The 15507-nt window shown below is 35.9% G+C and overlaps 3 long non-coding RNA genes across 6 annotated transcripts; 1 reads left to right on the plus strand and 2 right to left on the minus strand.

Moving 5' to 3' along the window:
• Positions 1-5657: 5657 nt before the first annotated feature.
• On the minus strand, positions 5658-8010 carry LOC129733773 (uncharacterized). 2 transcript variants are annotated; one of them, XR_008729696.1, is made up of 4 exons: positions 7730-8010; positions 6727-7031; positions 6565-6667; positions 5658-6477 (listed from the first exon to the last, which is right to left on the minus strand). It is a non-coding gene; the product is annotated as an uncharacterized LOC129733773 (long non-coding RNA). The 2 variants fall into 2 exon arrangements; XR_008729695.1 differs by lacking the exon at positions 7730-8010 and having other exon boundaries at positions 6727-7300.
• Positions 8011-8374: 364 nt separating this feature from the next.
• On the plus strand, positions 8375-9966 carry LOC129733775 (uncharacterized). Of its 2 annotated transcripts, none has more exons than XR_008729697.1 (4): positions 8375-9144; positions 9203-9341; positions 9401-9845; positions 9900-9966. It is a non-coding gene; the product is annotated as an uncharacterized LOC129733775 (long non-coding RNA). The 2 variants fall into 2 exon arrangements; XR_008729698.1 differs by having other exon boundaries at positions 9401-9615; positions 9679-9958.
• Positions 9967-14680: 4714 nt separating this feature from the next.
• On the minus strand, positions 14681-15501 carry LOC129733776 (uncharacterized). 2 transcript variants are annotated; one of them, XR_008729700.1, is made up of 3 exons: positions 15436-15500; positions 15202-15364; positions 14681-15076 (listed from the first exon to the last, which is right to left on the minus strand). It is a non-coding gene; the product is annotated as an uncharacterized LOC129733776 (long non-coding RNA). The 2 variants fall into 2 exon arrangements; XR_008729699.1 differs by having other exon boundaries at positions 15202-15501.
• Between the last annotated feature and the right edge of the window lie 6 nt (positions 15502-15507).

Raw genomic sequence — 15507 nt, forward strand, 5'->3', positions numbered from 1 at the left:
GAAAACGACGTAATAATTCAATTTCTATCGAGAAAAAATTTGTAAGAAATTATTTCGCGTGAACTCATAAAATTATCACAATAAAACGTGAAACTCAGACAAATTTTATAAAAACTCGTAGATCTTTGAAACTTGAAGAGTTAGAAATTTTGTATATTCTGTAAATTGCATAGAATTTAGAGATCTACAACTTTTGGTCGTAGCCGACGTCTTCATTGGCTAGAGCAGTGGTATTTACGGAATCGTAATGATGAACTGAAGCCAAAAATCGACCTCAGACATTTTGAATTCTAAGATGGAGACTTCCGGTGTCTGGAAAACAGCGGAAAATGACCTAATACCACCCAATATGGGTATTTTCGGAATCGTGATGATGCACTGAAGCCACAAATCGACCTCAGACATTTTAAATTCTAAGATGGCGACTTCCGGTGTCTGGAAAACAGCGGAAAATGACCTAATACCACCCAATATGGGTATTTTCGGAATCGTGATGATGCACTGAAGCCACAAATCGATCTCAGACACAGTTTGAATTGTAAGATGGCAACTTCCGGTTTCTGGAAAACAGCCAAAAATGGTCGATTTCCATCCAATATGAGTATCTCCGGAATAGAGATGGTCGGGTACGGGTATTTTTACCCGAAACCCGTACCCGACCCGTACCCGACGGGTTCGGGTCGGGTTTCGGGTAACGCCAAAAAATATTCTACGGGTTCGGGTCGGGTACGGGTAATTGAAAAACCAAGGCTTCGGGTTCGGGTCGGGTACGGGTTTGAAAAATTCTCAATTGGTCGGGTACGGGTCGGGTACGGGTAATTCAATTTTCGTGAATTGTGAGAACTCAATTTTTATCATTTGAAGCCTGGGTGTTTTCTTAATGTCGATAATCGGTAAGATCGGAGAGAAAATCGCCCATCATCACTCAACGAGAGATCGCCCAATACCTATTCTGACAGTTGTCGGCAGTCTATGCACCAAGGGAATGACATCATGCTATCGCTTTCTAATGTTAGATTGAATAGTTCTTCCTGCAACGGTTTTGATTTAAATGGAGTTTTTGTCGGGCTTTTTTCATAACTGTCAGGAAAACCGCGGAGCATTGCACAGTGGGGCGACTTAATACAAATGCTTGCCAAGTAAAAATAAAGTGTCGATAAATACGACAAAAATATGTGTATACTTAATTTTGGGGTGCTGAACACGAATCTCCATTCCACTTTTTATTTGGAGACGTTCATAAAGCACGTGACTTAATTTTTCATGATTTTTTAGCACATCTCCCCTAACTTTTTATTAAACAGAATTATATGATCTTCAACCACAAGCAACGCCACAGGGCGTCCTCTTTACAAAAACAGCTTACGTAGTTTTTGCACAACTCCTCAAATCAAACAAATTTCGCAAAAAAAAAAATTGTTTTTATAAAAATTAAAACAATATTATACATTATAATAGGTAATAAAAATTAACTACAAATCAACTTTTTCTTCGAGGCCAAAAAAAATCAAGCTCTCATTGAAGCTGCAGAGCGTTTCAAAGTAATGATATATTTTTTTTAAATATGTCAAAAAACGTCAGTATGCCGAGTTTTGAAAAGTTATAAAAAATCAAATTTCATGATATTGCACCCATATATTGGACTTAAGCACTTAAATATTTATTTATTTATTTATTTATATAATATCTGTTTTTTACTGATTTTTAGAATTTATCAATGACACTGAATCTATACTCAAAATTACAGGTTTTTGGCAAATGAAGTGAATTATCAATTTTTTCTCAAGTTATGAACTATATTAATTTTGACCTTTTAAAATTCGTTTGACCCTTTAATGTGTTTATAAAACTCGTCGTTTATTTTAAACTTTACCAGACATGCACTTTTCATAGTGGACCGATTCCTTATAGTGGACCACCCGCCTGAAACTCTGGGTTCATTATCATTCGTTCACACGCACACTCGGCTCTAGCCTGGCTCCGGCCATCATCTCAAAAAACCACATATGACATTCAGTGCATAAAATGTACGAGGTACCCAGGCATGTTGAACAAAAAAAAATAAAAAAAAAACAGGGCGGGTCGGGTACGGGTCGGGTACCGGCAATTTCGGCGTTTTTTTCTATCGGGTACGGGTTGTTAGAATAGATATTTTTCGGGTTCGGGTCGGGTACGGGTATTTTAAACAAACCAGACTTCGGGTTCGGGTCGGGTACGGGTTTGGAAATTTTCGATGAGTCGGGTACGGGTCGGGTACGGGTAAAAAGTTTCCCATACCCGACCATCTCTACTCCGGAACCAGAATGATGCAGGGAGCTAAAAATTGACCTCAGACACCATTTAGAATTGTAAGATGGCAACTACTGGGAAACTGCCAAAAATGAACGAACACTTCTCAATATGGATATTTACGTAATTGAGATGATGCATAGAAGCCAGGCATTGACCCTGAACACCATTTTGAATTCGAAGATGACCACTCGCAGTTTCTGGAAAACAACGAAAATAACTGAATACCACGCAATATGGGTATTTCCGGAATCAGGTTGATGCAAGAACAGATAAAAATGACCGACGACCAAAAAAAAAAGAAAATGACCAATATGGATATAGGGTAGGGAACATATTTTAAGCAGCTTTAGGAACCGCCTGTGTATTCAGACGAAATACTCGAAATGTGTTGGGTGAAACTCAAACAGTAGTAAATCAATCTGTTCGCTATCGTTTTCTCTATCAGAACTTGTTTTCAGATTGTGAAACTAAGTTAGCAAACTTTGACAATCGTGAATCAAAGTTACGAATCAAGGGTCACTATTCCAATCACCCCGAACCTATTTTAAGCAGTTTCCATCTGTTTTGCAGGTGTTTTTTTTTCAGCACCTGAAGTGGCTCCTGAATGGCTGCAATATAGGTTGATTTGTTTCAATTGCAATCGTTCACAGATTTCTTTGTGATTAACGGTATTACTTATATTCGTAAGGCAGCTAGACAATCAAAGTTTTCGTTTCCATCATTGAAATTGTCGATATTGATCAAAATGCAGGAGTTTGAGGCCAATTTTTCTTCGACTGATTAAAATAGGCGCTACTGCTTAAGCCGTTCCTTACCCTAATCAAAATAAAGGTGATGTACAAAAGCCAAAAGTCTAGGACGTTGTCATTCCGATGAAACCAACCAATTCAAACGATTTGTCGTTCGACTTTGATCATATCCTATGGCTGATTCGTCGTGCATCTGCAGACTATTATTATTTCCTGTATGGACTTCCTCACTGCGACCAGAATCGTAGATCTATTGTGAGAGGACTATAGGGGCCGTTCAATAATTACGTAAGCATTTTTTTTCACTTTCTCAACCCCCCTCCCTCCCTCGTAAGACATTGTAAGATTTTTTGATACTCCCCTCCCCCCTAGTAAGATATTACTGCCAGCAGATTTAGATTTTAACTTTAGTTTTATCATCCTGAAGCAAGTACAATACTTCGTTTCCCCTTCGGTCCTTATTCGAGTTAATAGTCCTTTTTAGGAATTTCACTGTCCACACCTTCATGAATATGGTTATTTGAACAGCAGCATTAACAATATTTTTCTTACGTAAGATAATCAATTTACCCCCCTCCCTCCCTTGTAAGATAACGTAAGAAAATTGCACACACCCCCTCCCCTCCTATTTGCGGCCCCATAAACAAATCGCGAGGAATCAATGGCTTTGAAATGTTTAGAATTATTGGTGCTATGACACTCATAATAACCCGGATTCCGCGGCAGATGTCACTTTGCGACGTTTTTCGCACTTACGTGAGTCCCGTAATAGGATTTTGTTCACTTCACTCTGGTTTCACCGTGAAGTGACTCCCGTAATAAGCACCATTAAATTGAACACAAAAAAGGGCGAGACGAAGTTTGCCGGGTCAGCTAGTAGTATATATTTAAACAAGTACTGTTATGTGCTCCCGAAATCCTCTATGGCTATTGGTGAAATTTCCATCGTCTACTTCATGAAATAAATTCGAGAATTCTATGAGGTACTATGAGATAAATCGGGGTGAAATTCACCCGCAAAATCCATACATTCTATTGGAAATGTGCTTTTTTCTATATGTTCATGATATATGATGATTCCTGAACTGGAAAATATCAACCACAGTTAGTTTGGAAACGAAAATAACGATATTTCAGGTTAAAAATTATTCATTGTGGATCCTAAGCTGCAGTTTGCTAAACTTACGCTCATTTGATCACCGTTAGATCGATTTCAATTTGGTTTGTTGCAAAAGTTCAAAAACTAGCTCTGAAATGAAAATCTTTATAATTTTCTGCGAATTCATCCATATTACCACAGATAACAGATATCCAAGCTAACTTTGCTTCATGTGTAAAAAGACGCAACGGTTTTTTAGCATGTCGCAATACGCATTATGGTGGCGCTAAGAACACTTAGTGGTCAATGATTCGATAAAATCGATAGTTTTCCAGCTTTTATCGATATTATCGCAATGAGAATGGTTGCCGTTTTTAAATGTAGAAATTTTGAGCAGTCGTAATGTGTACATTATCGACTTATTTATTCAATCCCTCTGTATATTTGCGATAAATTTGTTTGTTTTAGTGTTGGTTTGAAAAAATAAATACATAAACCTCACAAAATTTATGTTATATCGTTGCATAAACAGCGACTGTATAATCTGTAAGAATTTTCATGCGTCTGGCAGCTTTGACCGTAAACCAGCGCAGCCATCACTAAAGTGGTTAAAGTCGCAAGTTGCAGGAAGATGTCGTTAGCATTCCAAACGAGTAAGAATTTGAAATCTTACACACGATTTCTGGAGTTTTTTGTTCTAGCTTGGATGTCTGTTATCTGTGATATTACTTTGATGGTATGAAATAATCATTGTTGAAAAATATATTTTGAACTTTTATCAAACTTTACTCACTTCTCCAAATTTAACGTAATTAACCCTTAATTTAGATTACTTTAAGTAAATTCAATACTATTTTTGATATTTGGAAACTTGTTTGATTAAATTTGATTGAGTTTTGACTGAGTTAGAAGAATTTTTCGAAAATTTGTGAAACTGCACTGGGCATGCAAGAGTTAACTTTGACAGGTATGTGGATTTTTCAAAAGTTACATTTTATGACACGTAAACATTGCCTAGTGTTGTAAGATTAGTAACGTGTGATTAGAATTTTTATTCCGAATTTTCAGGTGATCAATTTCACCCCACTGATCAATTTCATCCCACTGATCAATTTCACCCCATTCCACGGTACTTATGATAAAGCGCTTATTGAAAAATGATCAAAAATAATAATAAGTAGGGTATCGGCTCTATTGTCGTCAGGTTTGTCCAATTATCGTCCGGGGGGTTAACGAAGTCATAGAGAACTTACCTTTTGCAGAAAGACGTTCTGCATTTTGATGAGCCATCATGCAAGAAACTGACGCTCTAGGACATCATTTACCCCCCCTGACGCTAATAGATAAAACCTGTCGATAATAGAACGGATATCCTATCTAGCTTTTTTATCTTTATGGTTAGTAGAACAAGTTGTTCTACGATTTTATAGCTGCTTTAATTATTAACAACTTAAAAGAAAGGGTTTCTCTATCTTTGAAAATAACTGATTTAAATTCAAAAAACTAATTTTTCGCTCTTACTGCTTTTATTTAAATTGTTACATTAAAACTATCTTTGAACGACTTCTAGGGCTTTTTGAGAGAAACAATTTGCAATGCTGACATCGTGAATATTTAATTAAACCTAATAATAGGGTGCCCAATAAAAACGGCTTTATTCGCAGTATTTTATTTTCAAACATCCATAATTTTTTAACCAATTAATGGCGTCGGGTCCACCTGTGCACTGCACAGCTACACTATTCCCTAATATCCGAGCATATGCAATTATCGAAATATAATAACCTATAAAAACAAGTAAGCATACTAGCGACACCCTTTAATTCAAAGCATCAATCACTTAGGTTTGATTTGCTTCTTTCATTTAAGGAAAAAGAACTTAAATAAATGTTCGGTGCACATGTGACGAAATCAACCACGCGACGCCTCTGGAACCAGTTGATTGATTTTTTATCTTTTTAGATCTAAATAGGCTTTTTTTCTAGTTTTTCGATCACAAATATGAATACTTTCGTTAAACTTGTTGTTAAAAAAAATTATTGCTGGGAAAAAACTCGAACTTGCGATTGCGATCTAATGTCAATCACCTTTATTAAATAATTTACGCTCCCGGAAGATAAACCAAAGTGCTTCACGTCAGAACCATAACTAGATATATATGCCAATCGATTATGAAAATAATTAAAATTAATCCATTATTATTATTGATAAAATTAAATTAAATTATACGGCATTTGTATTTTGATCAACACTAAACGGAACCAGCTCTCTGAATTGTAGCACGCGGTTTTTTGAAGCATCCGAGGGAATTGGTTCCTTTGTTGTATTCTTAGTCTCCTACGAAAACAAGAACATGAAACAGTTATGCTAATAATGTAATAAACAAAAAAAAACCTTAATTTAAAACCGTTAAAAACAGCTTACCCAGCAAAGTTATCTCTCATAGCAAGTATAAATATTTGTCGGAAGGAGAATCGTGATTCGATTTGACTTTAAGTAATTTCCAGTAGCTCCTGATCGATTATTCCTGCATATCAATAAAATTGAACATTATTAGTTTCCAACACTTTTAATCGAACTACTTACCTAGTATACACATCGGCATCTATATCACTTAAGTAATGTTAAATTGATTATCCTATATCCCGTTACCCAGTCAACTATCTGCGCCAATCAGAATCTACTTGGTGGTTGACTTTTTGCTGTTTCCGACGATCCAAATTTTCGGCAGATTATTGATAATTAGTACATTTATGGTAGCGACTTATAAATTTTTTATCGCCATTCTCCCAGAACTAACGGCAAACCTCAATCAATTTCTATCGGCTGTGCTCAATTTCCAACATTTTTTAAATTAATTACCGCATGGTTTCTTAGCACTGAACATTTCACTAGAACAATAATGTCCAACTTATTCGATTTTTTCACACAAAACCACCAAAGCATCCCGCGGCGACAGCGATTTGTACAAACATTTGCAACTTGCAAAAAACAAGAAAAAAGTACCGGCGCCGTCGATTTGTAGAGAGATACGTATAGCGATTCATTTAGATTTTAAAAAATCCATTGTCACAAATGTTTTTCTTGAAAATGTTACACAAACTTCGCTAAACTAGAAATTTTCTTCGGCCATTTTTCAAAAACAAAAACCTTACACAAAACAGCAGGAAAACGAGAAACAAACCCGCGACGACGGCGATTCGTACATTCGTTTCCGCAACTTTCGACTAACGGTGCTCGTTTCTGAAACTGAAGATTTTAAAAATCGATTGTCACAAATCCTGGATGTTTTTCTGGATGTTGCACACACTTCACGAAACAACAAATTTTCTTCAACTTATTCAATTTTTTCAAAGAACCAACACCAAGCAGCGAAACAACGAGGAAAAACTACCGGCGCTGGCGATTCTCGCAGCGATTCGCAACTTTCGACTGACTTTGATGTTCCGTTCCGTTACCAAAATGAATTTTAGAAAATCGATAACGTTTATTTATTAAACAATCCACTAAATAAATTTTCTTCGGCTCATTCGATTTTTCCAGTTAACTAACACAAAACAGCAAAAAAAAAAAAAAGAGAAAAACCCACCGGCGCCGGCGATTTGTAAAAAGATTCGTATAGCGATCCACAATTTTTGACTAACGTTGCTGCTCCGTTTGCAAAACTGGAAACTGTTTTAAAAATCCATGTCACATATGTTTTTCTTGAAAATGTTGCACACATTTCGCATACCTATAAATTTTCTTCAGCCAAATGATTTTTCAAAAACACAAAACGAGAAAAACCCGTGGCGACGGCGATTCGTACAGCCATCCGCAACTTTCGACTGGCGGTATTCCGTTCCCAAAACTGGAAAATTTTTAAAAATCGATTACCGCAAATGTTGCACACACTTCACAAAACAAATTTTCTTCGGCTTATTCGATTTTTCAAAAAATAAAACTTGCACAAAACAGCAGAAAAACGAGAAAAAACTACCGGCGCCGGCGATTCGTACAGCGATTCGCAACTTTTGACTGACGTTTGCGAACGAGAGCAAAAAGAATACGGATACGCATACGTACGTAAACAAGAATGGCACGTTCGTACGAAAGCAACGATGTTCGAAAGCTCGGATTGGTTAGAACGAATCGGATTCGTATGTGTTCGTATCGCATTCGTACGCCGCTGCTGCTTTCGTACGAAAGCGATACGGCCGTAAACAAGAATAAGGGTGAAGATTTCTTGTTTACGGCCGTATCGCTTTCGTACGAAAGCAGCAGCGGCGTACGAATGCGATACGAACGCATACGAATACGGTTCGTTCTAACCAATTCGAGTTTTCGAACATCGTTGCTTTCGTACGAACGTGCCATTCTTGTTTACGTACGTATGCGTATCCGTATTCTTTTTGCTCTCGTTCGCAAACGTCAGTCAAAAGTTGCGAATCGCTATACGAATCGCCGGCGCCGGTAGTTTTATCTCGTTTTTCTACTGTTTGGTGTTAGTTTTTTGACAAAATTGAATAAACCGAAGAATTTGTGTTGTTTCGTGAAGTATGAGCAACATTCTGAAGAACATTTGTGAAAATCCATTTTCAAAAATCTCCAGTTTTGTATACGGAAACCGTTTGTCGAAAGTTGCGAATGGCTACGAATCGCCGTCGCCACGGTTTTTTTTTCTCGTTTGTTCTGCGGTTTTGTGTCAGTTTTTTAGAGAAAATAAATGGAACGAAGACCTAGTTAAATAAAGTTAGTGCAACATTTTCAAGGAAAAAAGGTGACAAATGATTTTTAAAAGTCCAGTTAGGAAACGAAACAGCAGTCGAAAGTTGCAAATGACTATACGAATCGCCGTCGCCCCAGTTTTTCTGGTTCACTTTCTGTGAAAAGTTTTCTGGCCATATCAACAAAAAGTCAACTATCAGGCAGGTTCTGATTAGCTCAAAAAGTGGATGGGTAACAGAACACAGGATAATTATTTTAACATTGTTCAATTGACACCGATGCCGATTTGTATACTAGGTGTGTTCGGTTAGCAGTGGTTGAAACTTAATAATGTTCAATTCTATTCATAATGCAGGAATAAGCGATCAAGAGCTACAGGAAAATGCATGAAATCACGACTCTTCCTCCGGCAACTATTTATACATGCTGTGATTGATGACTTTTTTGGACGAATTAGGCTGTTTCCAACCATTTTGAAATTAGCAACAAAAAAGGTATTTTATTGTTCATTATTCATTATTTGCATAGCTGTTCTATGTTGTTGTTTTTGCAGGGGATCAAGTATGTAACATAGCAACCGATTCCTTCGGATGTCTCATAAAACCGCAAGCTACCTTTGAACGCAATCTCGTCGAATTAATAAAATTAGGTTATTGAACTGCTGCATGCTACAAAGAAGAGTTTTAAAAGTTGATTACGTGTGATGTTGATCAAAAATACCAGTGACGTATAATTTAATTTTATTTTATCAGAAAAATGATTGAACAAGTATGCAAAACTAATGTGAATAAATTTTATTGATTTTCACAACTGATTGTTCTTTTTATCTAGTTATGATTTTGATAGTTTTGAAGCGACGTTATGAAGCATTTCGTATTATCTCCCGAGAGCGTAAATTGTTGATAGTGGTGAATGGCATAGGAACGGAATTGCAAGTTCGAGTTTCTTTCTTGCTTATTCTGCTCTAAATTCGAAATATGAATACTTATATATTTTTCGTAAGTAGGTATAACAAAAGCATGCATTTCGAATAATCGTTGGATTTTTTTTAGAATTACTAAAATCACAACAGGTTTCAATCCTTATGGACAAAAATTAAATATTCAAAAAGCAACAATTAAAAAAAATTTTCAAGGGGTACCCAGACACGGTACTAAATGGTAAATGGTACTGTGCCTTTCAAACTTTGCGAGCAATTCCACATATAACGGGTGACTGTTTTAACCGACCATTTTTGATGTGGCTGAAACTTTGCATGGATTTGTCTATGAACAAAAGATGCCATTTTGTGCCATTCGTTTATTTGAACCACGACCCATTTTTAAAAAGCTATGTAGAAAAGGTATTGATGATTACAAATATTTTTAAAACAAAAACGGTTTGTTTGATCGGTGTGACGTCTTCGGCAAAGTTGTAACAAAAAAGTTCAAATTTTCCAGAAATATTAAAAATGAAAACCAGAAAGGTTAGTTTGATTGGTATAACATCTTCAGCAAAGTTGTACACTATAATTTTGTCCTTAAAAAAAGAATGTTTAAGAAAAAAAAATATACAGTCATCCCAGTATTATGAGCCAACCAGTATTATGGGCCAATACACTTTGTATTGGTTTCTATCGTATGTCTATAACTTGTAATAGTCAAATTTAAGTTTTGAGAACGTTGTTCACATTCACTTAATTTAAATTTGATTATTAAAACTTATTGAAATATGTTAGAAACCAATACAAAGTGTAGACTGGCCCATAATACTGGTTGGCCCATAAAACTAGGATGACTGTAGTTATAAATTGAATGTGTGTCTCAAAAAACTCACTCTGGTTTTTTTGTTTTTGAGAGAACTACACACTGTAAGTTTACCAATAACAGTTTACTGAACTTGGGGAAAAAAGTGTGTCATAACAAAACAATTTTTTAGAAGACTAACTTATCAAACAAAGTATTCTGGTTCTAAAAATATTATCGCTATTAGTTGGCTCAGGGAAAAAACCTAAAGATGGGTTTCTCGTTAGCAGAAAGAACATGTGAATCCAATTGCGTGACCCGAGTGTTTATTATTGAAAAAAATATTTTTAGAGCCAAGACAGTTTGCTTGTTGCGAATAATAATTTTGTACTTTGAAAAAGAATTTCCTTATATAAATATAAATATACACTAAAGTCGCTTTTTACGCGGGGGATACGTGCCGCGTAAAAAAACCGCGTAAATTACGGAATCCGCGTAAAAAAACCGCGTAAATTCAGGAATCGGCGAAAAAGAAAATCGCGTAAATTCCGGAATCCGCGTAAAAAAAATACCGCGTAAATTCCGGAATCCGCGTAAAAAAAACCGCGTAAATTCCGGAATCCGCGTAAAAAAAAAACGCGTAAATTCTGGAATCCGCGTAAAACATATATATATATATATATATATATATATATATATATATATATATATATATATATATATATATATATATATATTTATATATATATATATATATATATATATATATATATATATATATATATATATATATATATATATATATATATATATATATATATATATATATATATATATATATATATATATATATATATATATATATATATATATATATATACTTCCGGCCTCTAGACATTACCTCGGTTTGTAAAATACCCTTATTGGCAGGGCCGGATTTAGACGGTGGGGGGCCCGGGGCAAATTTGTTTGTGAGGCCCTCTTTTCTACTTTTCTAAAAACATTTAGAGGTAACGTTCTGAAAGGTGTCGAGCGAAAAAAAAAAGGTCGCCCAAGGACTAGGGGGGCCTTGAATCGGGAGGCCCGGGGCATTTGCCCCCTTTGCCCCCCCTCAAATCCGGGCCTGCTTATTGGCCTTCTCTTAATTCTAATTGGTCGAAACCTTTTCAATAGTTCAATAGTTCCCATCATAACATTACAATAACAATATAATTTTGCCGCATATTGATGGAGGCGTAAGTAATTCCCCTATCAACTGTTGTGAAAACGAAGATAATCTTTCGGAAACCAACATCATGAAAACATCCTTGAGACTTAAAACACCTTGCAATTAAATTAAATGATGATGAAAATTAACGATATCTACTTTTCCATACAAAAAAATCAAATTGATGAAAACGATTCAAAAATAATGAAGGTTGTTGCAATTCCCCCCACCCACCTCTCGTTACCTACGCCACCGAGATACAGAAAATTCAATATCACGGGATTCGTATTTGTACAGAATAACACAATAATCATCTTTGGTGTTTACAAGTGTTCATGTTTAGCGTTTAGGAGTTTACAATGAACAAATTTGTAGTTGCTACCCCCTCATATTCGCTTTCTCCCTTCCTGTATGAGATAGACTTCATTCAAATTTACTGAAACATATACGCTACTTTACGACCTGTATTTGCGGAATAAAAAATAATCTGTTTGGCGGTTTAAAAATTAATAAAGGTTGACCACATTCATCAACCCCACCTCCTTTCTCCTAACTACGCCTCTGAGATATAACAAAGTCACTGATGAGGATGACAAAGTTGTTACAAAACCACGTCTCATATTCGAAATCACCTGTATATCAATCTTCGCGGTGTGCATTTTAATAATTTACAAATTGTACTAAAATAAGTACATCTACCCCCCTTACTACACCACTGGGATACAGAAAAATCAAAGTTATAGAAACACACCACCAATCGAAATTGGAACGGTGAGCAAGCTAGGTGTGGAGGAGCTTACAAATAGTTAATTTGCCCCCCCTCCCCCCACCCCCTTGTTACACTAATGGAATATACGAAATTCAAAGTCGTTGAAATACAACAGTTACCATAGACTCTAATGCTCTAATACCTGTCGTGAATACGAAATGGCTTAGCTGAGGCGAAGCCCGAAAATCATTTCTTCTCACTCTCTCAGAGAGACTCATGTATTACACTCTATATACTATCGTTACTAATACATTCGAGATGGCATTCAATAAATACGGCTGAGCTGGTCTCAGCGTCAGAAGATTTTTAACAGTTAGCCTATGCAGTTCATATTAGTTTCCCGTTCCGAAAGTCCCCGGTTCCCGCTTAGTTCAGCTACGGTTCACGATATAATAATACCAATTTAATGTTGATCGATCCAGCAGATTTAAAATCATCACAGGTTAACATCATTCACCCCCTTCCCCCCCTCAAACTTTTTCCTTGCAACGCCTTTGAGATAAAGAAGGTCGAACATCAAACAGTAACTTCGCAAAAATACATCTCAAATTCAAAAACATCTGATATAAATTTGCACGGTTATCGAGGAGAAAGTTTTCACATTCATAAACCACAAATTCACCCCTCCTTGTCTACGCTTATGATATAGAGTAAAACTAATATTTTAGGAATACTCTCCGTACTCTAAAACCCCTATGTCCAAATTTTCACGGTAAAAGGTTCAATAGTTTTTGTGTCTATGGGGACGTTTTAAATAAAATCAAAACTACATGCTCATGAGCTACTAGCAACAACTGGACTGGTTTAATTCATTGATTCACAATGATCAAACGCAAAGGTAGTTACGCGCATTCTATATAAATTAGGAAAAACCTAAATACTTAAAAGAAGTTCATACAGATTTAATAGTAATTTTGATTTTTTTTGGAGTTAAATTTTTTTTCCAAAAATTTATATTTTGTGTTTTTGTTTCTCCATGATCAGATAATCATTAATGTTTACTCTTTGTAGTTTTTAGAAAAAAAAATGGAAACGATTTTTTTTGAGATTATTTTTTTAAATTTTCTTGTAAAAAGAGAAATCGATCTAAAGATGCCATTTAAACATGAAAATGTTTACCATAACACATGTATGTAGTTTTTATAGTTGGTATACATTAAAAATTTTGGACCCGTATTTATCGTGTGTGGCCAAGGTGTGATACTTTCTGAAATAGATTTATAATGATTTTTTTGGATTTTGAATGAAATTTTACACAAATTATCTAATATATTTGTTTTGAGATTTTTTGTATCTTCAATGCCACTTAAATATATCCCAACAAACTATTTAATTGGATACCGGCTCATTAAACTATAGTTAGGCCGAATTAGGCTTAATAAGCTATAAATCAACAAAATTGTTTATTGGAATCAGGTGCGCCTCCATCATCGCATTGTAATGACTCTTCTGGAGACGCGTGGTGATTTCATTACAACAGCCTAACGGTACTGACACAATAAAAAAACAACAAATTAACAAACAAGTATCTCCTTCGGACAAGCCGCAAGAGTTTACAAGAATAGCGAAGCATATAAGATCGCCCTCTTGTTACCCGCGATCTAACAGGAACAGTTGAATTTGCACAAGAAACCGTCAAAAAGGTGCCTGGGAGTTGCAAACCAATTTCAGTGGGCAACGACCGATAATATTTAGTTTCCCTGGTCAAAAATGTAGCTGGATACGCCCATGCAGATCAATAGATCAATAAAGGATGAGATGTCAGGAGGGTTAGTTCAATACTTGTAGCGGAAAATTTTGGTATCACTTCCTAGCGAGCAAAGTATCTATACAGAGGGCCATCACATCGTGTGATCATTGAACTTTGGAGCTTCTGTATTGGAATAGCCATACTGGGCGTAAAAACAATAGTGCGCGTACAACCTCTGTTAAATTGCGCTCTCCGAGAGTAAACTAAGGCGCTTGAATGAGTTCACTGATGTAACGAAAAAGCTGTGACACCTCTTTTATAGAAAAACTGGCAAAGTTGCATGCTTTTAACTCCCAAAAACCTAGAAAGTGCATATATGAATTTAATCCAATCCCGGACAAGCAGCAGGAGTTAACTTCAAAAAAGCAGAAAGCTTCGAATAGTAGGGTTTAGTGACTATTTTATTTTTCATCATTTTCTACTTACAGAGTACACGACGACAAGGCTGTTTTATAGAAGCTTCGACGAGTAACTCGTCTCATTTTTGAGTAAATAAATAAGTCCAGTCGACTCGATTTTTGTAATTAATCCATAATAACAACTCGAACGAACCACACATCCATATCCACCTTTGTTCATTGGGCTTTTTTGGGAAAGCGGCAGCCGAACTTTCGGAAAAGTGACACAACCCTTATACGTCGCAGCCGTTTACTGGGATTGCATGACAGCACACAGCACTAGCCTAGCACAACACAGGGCGGGCGGATGAAAGTTTTGCCTATGATGTTTTTCATCTTCTTTAACGCACGATGCTTTAGCGTAACGTGGATCGGCTTGTTCTGCAATTGAATACATAATAACAAAAAAAGAACATCAGCCGCACATAAATTCACGAAGTTCATAGAGACATGATTGCCTCACAGAAAAAAAGATAAAATACCACTTGTTCTAGAGGTAAACTCACCTGTTGTTTAGGCCGCTTGTAGATCAGGCTGATTTCCTTATCTGCGGGAACAACAATTAGCGGTATGCTGGATAATTGTCGGTTTTGATAGCACAGTTACCGTATCAATATCAGTTTCATCAGATTCAGTTCTAAAGTTGACACCGATTCGAAAAATAACTTTCTATGAATTTATTCGTATCATGTTAAGTACGGATCAAAAAACAGATCAAACTTTTTTCTACTATGCCGTACTTTTCGTTGATCATTTTTCTGCTGCCGCAAATAATCGGAAACATCAACAGAAACGATCACTTTTTGATAAAA

Source organism: Wyeomyia smithii, unplaced genomic scaffold, assembly GCF_029784165.1.
Source record: "Wyeomyia smithii strain HCP4-BCI-WySm-NY-G18 unplaced genomic scaffold, ASM2978416v1 HiC_scaffold_62, whole genome shotgun sequence".
In the NCBI taxonomy this organism is placed as follows: domain Eukaryota; kingdom Metazoa; phylum Arthropoda; class Insecta; order Diptera; family Culicidae; genus Wyeomyia; species Wyeomyia smithii.